Raw genomic sequence first — 8,917 nt, 5'->3', positions numbered from 1 at the left:
AATGTATTTAAAGGGTATTTCAGTTCAATTTCATCATTATGCTTGTATGTATTGTATACATGAATGAGCATTAGATGTGAACCTGAATTGAAACCCCCCTTTTGCAACGTAAATTCATGCAGAGTATTTGAACTGAGAGTTGATCCAGGTTATTTTCTCGATTTCTAAATCCAGTACTTGCAAATACAGCTAATTGCTAGTCATAAATGGTGAGTTGCAAGGTCTGGGTGTTTGAGACTCGCGGTTAAATTTAATTTAACTCGTACCCCATTCACAGTGGTTTTGAAATTTGTAGCGGCGTTGTAGCGGAGCGGCGACACCGCCATAACACCGCTACAAATGCATTCACAGTAGAAAAGTTATCCCGCTGCAGCAGCGGGATAAATATCATGTACCCATTCACGCTGCAGCGGGTGATTTTTATTACCTCCGTAACAAACACGTGTATGCATGGCTCATGACCCGCGAGTGACCCCGATATGACCGGAAATACTTGCTTGAAATTGCGCGGTAAACATGTCAAGTTGCTTTTTGTATCCTCGATCATATTACTTTTTAAAAAACTAGCATTTTTATTGCTTCCAGTCAGAATATTTTAATTTTTTGAAGTGTGAAATATTTTTATTTGGATAATTATAATACCTACATAATAATAAAATCAATTTGAATCCACAGGTTACTTTATTTCTATTTCACTTTATGTTCCCCATTGCTGTAGAAAAGAGGTCAGTGATAGGTAAGTAAACAAATCACACGTGTTTGTCGCGGTGTTATAGCGGAGAGCCTTCACACTGAGTAAACACCGCGACAGCAGCGGGACTGTCCCGCTGCTGTAGCTAGGCGTCCCTAGCGATAGTTTGTGTCGGCGTTATCGCTAGGCGGTGTTATCCCGCGATAGTTTATAACGGGTCCGAGCCTTCACACTGAAGACAACACCGCGACAGCAGCGGGACAGTCCCGCTGCTGTCGCGGTGTTTGAGGCCACTGTGAATGGGGTATAAGTTTATCTGACAAAAAGGAGTATTCTGACTTACGTCATGGGCTGAAATAGCGCCATCTACGCTTTCCTAATTCCGACATAGCAGTAGCAACGAATTGGATGTTCGCACCGAAATCTTGTCCTAAATTACACCTGTTATTGATACGAAGCCAACCCGTTTGCAACAATAAGGAGGCAAGAAGGTTCGTTAATTCGATATATTAATGTATAACGAGTATAAATAGTATAAATAATGAGAAATGATGATATGAATGTAATCTAATATGCTTAAGTGATAATGAATGGTGTGTGTAGTATTAGTGTATGCACGGACACGTATGATACCGTATACGGCTGTAGTGGACGTTATATATATGCAAATTAGATGCACGTAAAACAGGTATACGATATATACGATATAGAGTGTAAGCTAGGGTGCTACGTAAGGCAATGTTAATTGTATGCACGTAAATAGGTATACGATATTAACGATACGAATGACGTGTCCGCTATAAGAAGGACGCAGTCATTGATGTGCGTTATGCTAATAAGTCTTTGTGATTCAAACTATCTACCACGAATATTGGTCACGTGACTTGAGTGAAGGTATTGTTTATAGATAATTGTATATACACAAATGATAAGAGACAAAGAGAAGAAATTCATTTGTTATTAATCACTGCATTTAATAGGCGAACTGATGATATTATTTATACACATGTATTCGAAAATGCCTGTATGAACAATTACTTATAATCTGTTCTTTTTCTTTATCATGTTTTGTTCATACAGTTTTCACGGAGCAAGTGTGATGGAATTAGTTGACATAGAATAAATTAGCAAGTCAACCCTACTACGACTTTTCATTGACTGTTTCTTCAGTAGGAATTCTAAATCCTACAATTTCATGTGCTCTTTTTTTATCTCACCTGGTCAACATTTGCAGATTAGCGCATAACTTTTAGGCGGCTTTTAAGTTGGAGCATGGGGTCAAAGGACAGCGGCTGGATTGCAGTCCTTCTCTATCACGTCCCTAAACTGATGTAACGGTGTTTGTTTTAACGATCACAGTCAGGGGCGGCGATCCCGGGGGACGGGGGGGGGGGGGGGGACACGTCCCCCTCTCAATTTTTTTTAGGGGGGATCGTCCCCCCTGGAAATTTGAAAAAGTGCAAAACAAATTGTATAGCATATACTGAATAATGACTGCAACACACTTTTAGGCTCTGGAAGGCCCAAGAGTGCAGCGTTTAGACTAATAAAATTGAAGAAAAAAAAATCTCGCTCGGTCGCTACGCTCCCTCGCATAAAATCCTCGTAAAAAAATTCGCATTTCGTCCCCCCCCCGGTCATTAACAGAAATCGCCGCCCCTGGTTACAGTCCTTGACCTAACATCGCGATGTTACAACTGCGAGCGTTTATACTTGCCAAACACGCCAAAACACGCCAAAACACGCCAAAAGGTCACACTTCGTTTTGGAATGTTTCGGGCTTGGCGTTTCTGCCGGTAAAGCGTAGTTGCCCTTAGTAACATCACGGTCAGGCTCCGGTTTGGCATTTTTTGGTGTGTTTGGAAGACAGTGTAAATGCCTCTAACATGTACTTTGTTCAAATCTATTGCTTTGTTCTTGCTAAAGAATGATTGAATACAATACAAATAAAAAAACAAGAACAACTTTAATATGTGTATATATATGCTGTTGTTGTTGTTGTTTTTTTTTTTGGGGGGGGGCATTAAGTCCATGGTCAGAATTTTGTTCAGACATATAATCGTTTTTTTTGTTTCAAGTTTCATTAAAGTATGGACTCGAGGCACAATTGCCCGAAACGGTCGTTGACAAGCTAGATTTTTTTATAATTGTTAAATGTACTCGAGGAATGCCAGATTGTCTTTATAAAGGGGGGGGGGGGGGTCATATTAAAAGGGACACATATCAGAGATGAAAAGGGGCACTTAATTAGAAAAGAAACGGGACACTTATCAGAAGGGGAAAGGCACTCATTAGAGAGAAAAAAGGGCGCTTATAAGAACGGATAAAGGGAACGTATTATAAAGAAAAAGTGACAATTATCTGAAGTTTATAAAAAAACACTTATCGGAATTTAAAAAAGAGGCACTTTCCAAAATAAAAAATGGACACTTCCCAAAGTTAAACAAAAGTTATAAATAATTTGTTTTAACTTTTTTTTTAGGGAATTGAAAATATGAGGGGGGGGGGGGGCACTGTGCCCCTCCATTTCCCCAACCCCGGATTTGGGCGCCACTCTATGTGCGCTTTCCGAACTGCCTTTCAATGAGAACGCCGAACTTATAAAGCCGATTACAAAAGCATCACTCGGTCGACTGACACCGAACGGTTAGGATATTAGAACCCTAGAGCATCTCGCCAATAAACTGTCGAGAAAAAAAAATGTCGAAAATTCAAGAGTTTGATTACATTGTGGTGGGATGTGGAGGTGTTGGAAGTGCGGCTGTGTACTGGCTAGCTAAACGAGCTGGAAAGCGTAAGTAACGTTTCATTAATTATCAGGAAATAATAGACAATCATACAGACATGTGATTTTACACAATTCGTCATCCTATAGCCATCCTAAAGCTAATGAGTGTGGAAGTACTCGGCTTTCCTTTTTAAGTTTGCGTAAATGAAAACTGCTTTCTTTCAACTCTGTTAGTTACATCAATACTGTATACAAAATAGAGATGGATGTTGTAATATTGTTTCTGACGACTTTCGACGTCAAATAGAGTAATTCATGTTACTATAAATTAAGTCATGACGAAATTTCGTTTTTTTAAAATAATTTTGTTAACTTCGAATGAAATTAGACTCAAGCAGAATAAAACCCATACGAACCAGCGATATAACGATAAAATTGAATTAAACAAAAAACAGGTGACTCAACGTGAATAAGATTGTGAAAGCCTTTTCTTTGTACTGTGTCTTGAATACATTCTGAGAGCATGCATATCAGATTAGCAGGCAATGCATTCCATAGTTTGGGACCTGCATAGTAAATGTTCTTTTGAGAAACAGACGTTCTTGCATATGGGATGTGAAAATCTGCATTCACTATGAACATGACTGACAATGAGAGCGGACAAAATATACAGTTCCTCAGCTAGGTAGACAAAGGAACATCCCTTCACAGCTTTTATGTAAAAAGGTGAATATATGCATGTGACACCTGTTCTACACATTTTTACATAGTAGCAGTAAGGGATGTTCCTTTGTCTACCTGAGGAACTGTATATTTTGTCCGCTCTCATTGCCAGTCATGTTCATAGTGATTATTTTGATCGAGTACAATATGGGAGTGGATTGCAGAGTTAATGGGAAAATAGCGTGGTAGGGACAGCGGCAAGATCTGTCTCTGGTCTCTGACCCTGACATAGTAACAAAGCAACAAACTCCGTTTCATTGACGACCAGCCATGTATGAGGTCTTTCGTCTTCTTTGCTGTTAGGGCAAACAGCCAGTTGATATTCAGATACCGTCCGCCATATGACTTTTTTGGTATCCTTTCTTCAAATTGTTTTTAATCACTCATGCGTGAAAATGCATCATAGTGGCCCGAATTCACAAAGCAAGGTTTGAGCTCAGACCAAGGTTTGACCTCAAACCTCCTTTTGTTTTGCCAAACCTCCTTTTGTTATTTACAAACCTGGTTTGTAAATAACAAAGGGAGGTTTGGCGAAACAAAAGGAGGTTTGAGCTCAAACCTTGGTCTGAGCTCAAACATTGCTTGGTGAATTCGGGCCAATGAGTTGCATCAAAATTAATGAAAGAGGAGGATCTAAGCTGTACAAATACGTGTCATTTATTAATTATAATTGTGATTGAGTAATGATGAAACATGGACAATTGTTGGTTTCTTTTTTTCTAGGACGCACTTTATAACAAACCGTACCGTATATCCAAACTATGTAATCGCAGATCATTCAATGAGATGTTAAGAATGGTACAAATGGCAAGGGGGACCCTAATTGTTATACATAATAATTGTCGTTTAATGTACGTACGTAAATCTAATGCACTTTGATCTGTATCCGAAAGAAAACTGTTAATATACATTTAAGTTGAAGTTAAGAGATAATTTCCGAATACATCAATGAGACATGACTACTTCTTTACTTACAAACTAATGATTTATTTCCTCCAAGACTCGGCCTCCACGTGGAACAGAAGGCCTTTAATAATTCCTTCGTATCTCCAAGATCGTAGATGCTACAGACTTGTAACAGATTCCGCTAGATAGTCCAAGATATTATCTTTTATCTGTTACGTATAACCTGTCCGTCACGATAATTACCATCTTCACACTCTAAATTCAAATCTGAAACCGGCTCCGTCAAAAATCGCTAAAATTCTTTAAAAATTGACCCCTAAAACCGTAAATTGCCATAACTTTCTAATACCTATTCTGTTTTCTCTAAAATTATTACAGACCTCTATTTTATCATTACACACAATCCAGCCAAATCTGAAGTTGTTTTCTTTGAACCTCTCTCCAAAAATCTCCCTCCAAAAAAAGAAATGTATTTAATCAATACAAAAAACATTATTAATGTTTTTTGTTCTAATTTAGAACATCTATTTTAAAACAAAGTAAAATATAAAGAAGAAAAGGGTAGAGAATACAATCATGACAGTAGACAATGTCATAAATTATTGTCTTTATCTTAATAATTTTCTTTACCCTAATTTTGCGTATGGCTCGATCTTTCCTTGGTTATTTAGTACTGGATGATAAACATGGGGAAAATGAACTTGTTACAGCATGATCGCATTATTTCTTATTCATTCTGAATATTGCTCTTTGATACTACTTAGACAAGCAGTAGCAAAGTAATATTTCAGAACTCACAATAAAATCGTTTGACAGGGTCAGTTGTCTCCACTCTGTTGATTCTATTGTTCGGATTATATAGCAGAGAGAGAGAGAGATAGAAGTGAACTTTCTTACGATTCACGCCGTTGTATTATTATTCTTATTTGTTCATCGTCTCTGCAATGCTATTTGAACAATTTTGTTGACAATAAGTGACACCGTGGTACTTTTTTTTTTATTTGTACATGTCAATCGCATTGCAGATGAAATTGAATTATCATCAGTACGGGGTCAACTAAGAAAACTGAATATGAACCCGGGCCATACTCTCTCTCTCTCTCCCTCTCTTCGCCATTGCCTTCCCTTTTCCATCAATACTTCTTCCTTGCCAGGAGTATTATGTGCAAGTGGTAACCCAACACATGCTCCGCCGACGATTGCTCCGCCGACATTTACTCCGCAAAACGCAACAATTGCTCCGCGACATTTGCTCCGCCGACAATTGCTCCGCCGACATTTGCTCCGCCTACATATGCTCCGCCGACATATGCTCCGCCGACATTTGCTCCGCCGACAATTGCTCCGCCGACAATTGCTCCGCCGACATTTGCTCCGCCGACAATTGCTCCTCCGACAATTGCTCCGCAAAACGCGACAATTGCTCCAGTGACATTTGCTCCGCCGACAATTGCTCCGCCAACAGTTGCTCCGCCGACATTTGCTCCGCCTGAAGCGACACTTGCTCCGGTGACATTTGCTCCGCCGACAATTGTTCCGCCCAAAAAGTGTCCCATAAAATACAAATGCTACTAGTACTACGACAAAGCTTCGCCGACAATATTTTTTTTCACGGGTTATTTTCGTTGTTTTTTTTCTTCATTTTCTGAATGCATTTCATGAAATAATGTAGATGAAATGAAATGAATGAATGTTGATGACAATAATAATAACTAGAAATTTAATTCGTCACGAAGACGAATAAGGTGGTCTGTCTTCAAGTCTTATAATATATTGTAATATTTACCATATTGAAAAAGGGAGAAATTATATAGACATGTACACAATGATGATCATGATGATGATGATCTTGATAGTAATGATTATGATGATGATGGTGACATTGATGATGATGATGATGATGATGAGCAAGAGCGTGATCCTGACATCTGATTGAAGAAATAAGGAAATATTTAGATAGCAAATAGTCTCAGCTACAACATACTAAAATTTGGGAGAAAACTGTTGAATAACAACCGAGATACTGGTCAAAACACATTGTCATTCAGCTTCATGTTTTGAAAAAAGTGACCTCCCATAGACATAACACGCAAATATGACAAATTATGCATTATCGCCTTTAATCGAATATTTTACTATAATGACGTCATCTAAATGAAAAATAAATGGCATATTTGTGATAGAGAATTATCTCAGCTACAACATATCAAAATCTGGGAGAAAATCGATCACCGATAAGTGAGATAATCTCAATTAAACAAAGACAAAAATGACGTCATCAACAAAATACATTTTGTTGAGTTTAGATGTCAATATAATGACTTTGTTACACTTTGTACGAGTCAGGGTGGTATGAAATCATATCTCCAATTCATGCTTTCTCCAACCATGATATAAAAATTGGGGGTCGATGGACTATCTGAAGAGCTATTTCGATTTTTAAAATGGCATGTTTTTGATGAAATTTGCATTATATTGCCCATAGCAGCACGCGCGGATTTTGAACTTTGACGCGCGCTCACGGCCTTATGAAAAGTCAAGAGTGACTGAAATTAATGTAAATTTTCAATTACGTTAAGAGGAATCCAAATCATGTAAACATTTTGAATTTAACCTTTTCCGCGCGCTGTGAGCGCGCACACCGCGCGCGGGGACACGAACGGACGGAAAATGTTGAAATGCTTAAAATGACCTGATTCGTACTCTCGTTTAATAGTTAAGTGATTTTGAGCAATTTTAAATTTTGACGCGCACATACGCGCGCGTCATGACCTTTATGTGACCTTTGATGACATGACCTGTTGACCCTTGACCTGAAGTATATGTTATATTAATATGAATGACCTTTGATGACGCGTCTTGAAGATATGATTGATAATGTGATTTCACAAAATGGCGCCTGGATGACGTCACGATAATTTGATGACCTTGAAAATGTTCCTGTCACGTCTCATAATGATGACCTATGACTGTGTCAAAATTGAGAGAAATTGGGTGGATGGATATTGAGAAATCGGATACACAAAAAAGTGGAGAAATAAATAAAAATAAATAAATAACTAGAAATTTAATTCGTCATGGGGACGAATTAGGTGGTCTGTCTTCAAGTCTTATAAGAGATTATACTATTTACTATATTGAGAAAGGGAGAAGTTATATAGACATGTAAACAATGATGATCATCATGATGATCATGATGATGATGATCTTGATAGTAATGGTGATGACGATGATGATGATGATGATCATGATGATGTTGATGATTATCATCAACAGACCACGATGACATCAGACTGAACAAAATTAGAAAACATTTAGATAGTGTATCGTCTCAGCTACAACATACTCAAAAATCAACAAAAACCAAGCCGAAATAACGGCGATATTGCTCGCAAAAGACAAGAATGTAGAATCCAGATTTGAGAAAAAGTCATCTTTCATAAGGATTACACGCCAAAAGTAATGGATATAGTGATAATAGGGTAATAATAAAGTAAATATGGTTGTTTATTACATTATTTGCGATTGTACGTGTTTTAATATTCAAAGGAGATGGTAGAGTGAAAGGTCAAAAAGAAAAAAAAGTGAAGAAAAAAAATTGTTGGAGACGCCCGGACTCGAACCAGGGACCTCGAGGTCGGAAGTCAAGTGCGTTACCGATATACCAAAACATTTCCAATAGAGATTACACGTAAACGTAAAATGGAATTATCAAATCCCACTTTGTAAGTGAAATATGAGCATGATCCCGGCATCTGATCGAAAAATAAAGGGCACACTTATGATAGCTTATTTTCTCAGCTACAACATACTCAAAGCTCATAGTAAACAAAGATAAAACGACGGATATATTGCTCGCGAAAGACGAG

The 8,917-nt window shown here is 38.0% G+C and overlaps 1 long non-coding RNA gene across 1 annotated transcript; it reads left to right on the top strand.

Moving 5' to 3' along the window:
* The first annotated feature begins 1,007 nt into the window (after positions 1 to 1,007).
* Positions 1,008 to 1,862, top strand: LOC115922620. Its single transcript, XR_004063511.1, has 2 exons — positions 1,008 to 1,182; positions 1,772 to 1,862. It is a non-coding gene; the product is annotated as an uncharacterized LOC115922620 (long non-coding RNA).
* Positions 1,863 to 8,917: the final 7,055 nt, after the last annotated feature.

Source organism: Strongylocentrotus purpuratus, unplaced genomic scaffold (genome assembly GCF_000002235.5).
Source record: "Strongylocentrotus purpuratus isolate Spur 01 unplaced genomic scaffold, Spur_5.0 spur5_contig_822, whole genome shotgun sequence".
NCBI classification, from domain to species: domain Eukaryota; kingdom Metazoa; phylum Echinodermata; class Echinoidea; order Camarodonta; family Strongylocentrotidae; genus Strongylocentrotus; species Strongylocentrotus purpuratus.
Note: the sequence above shows the minus strand (reverse complement) of the source record. Positions and strands in the feature narration are given on the sequence as shown.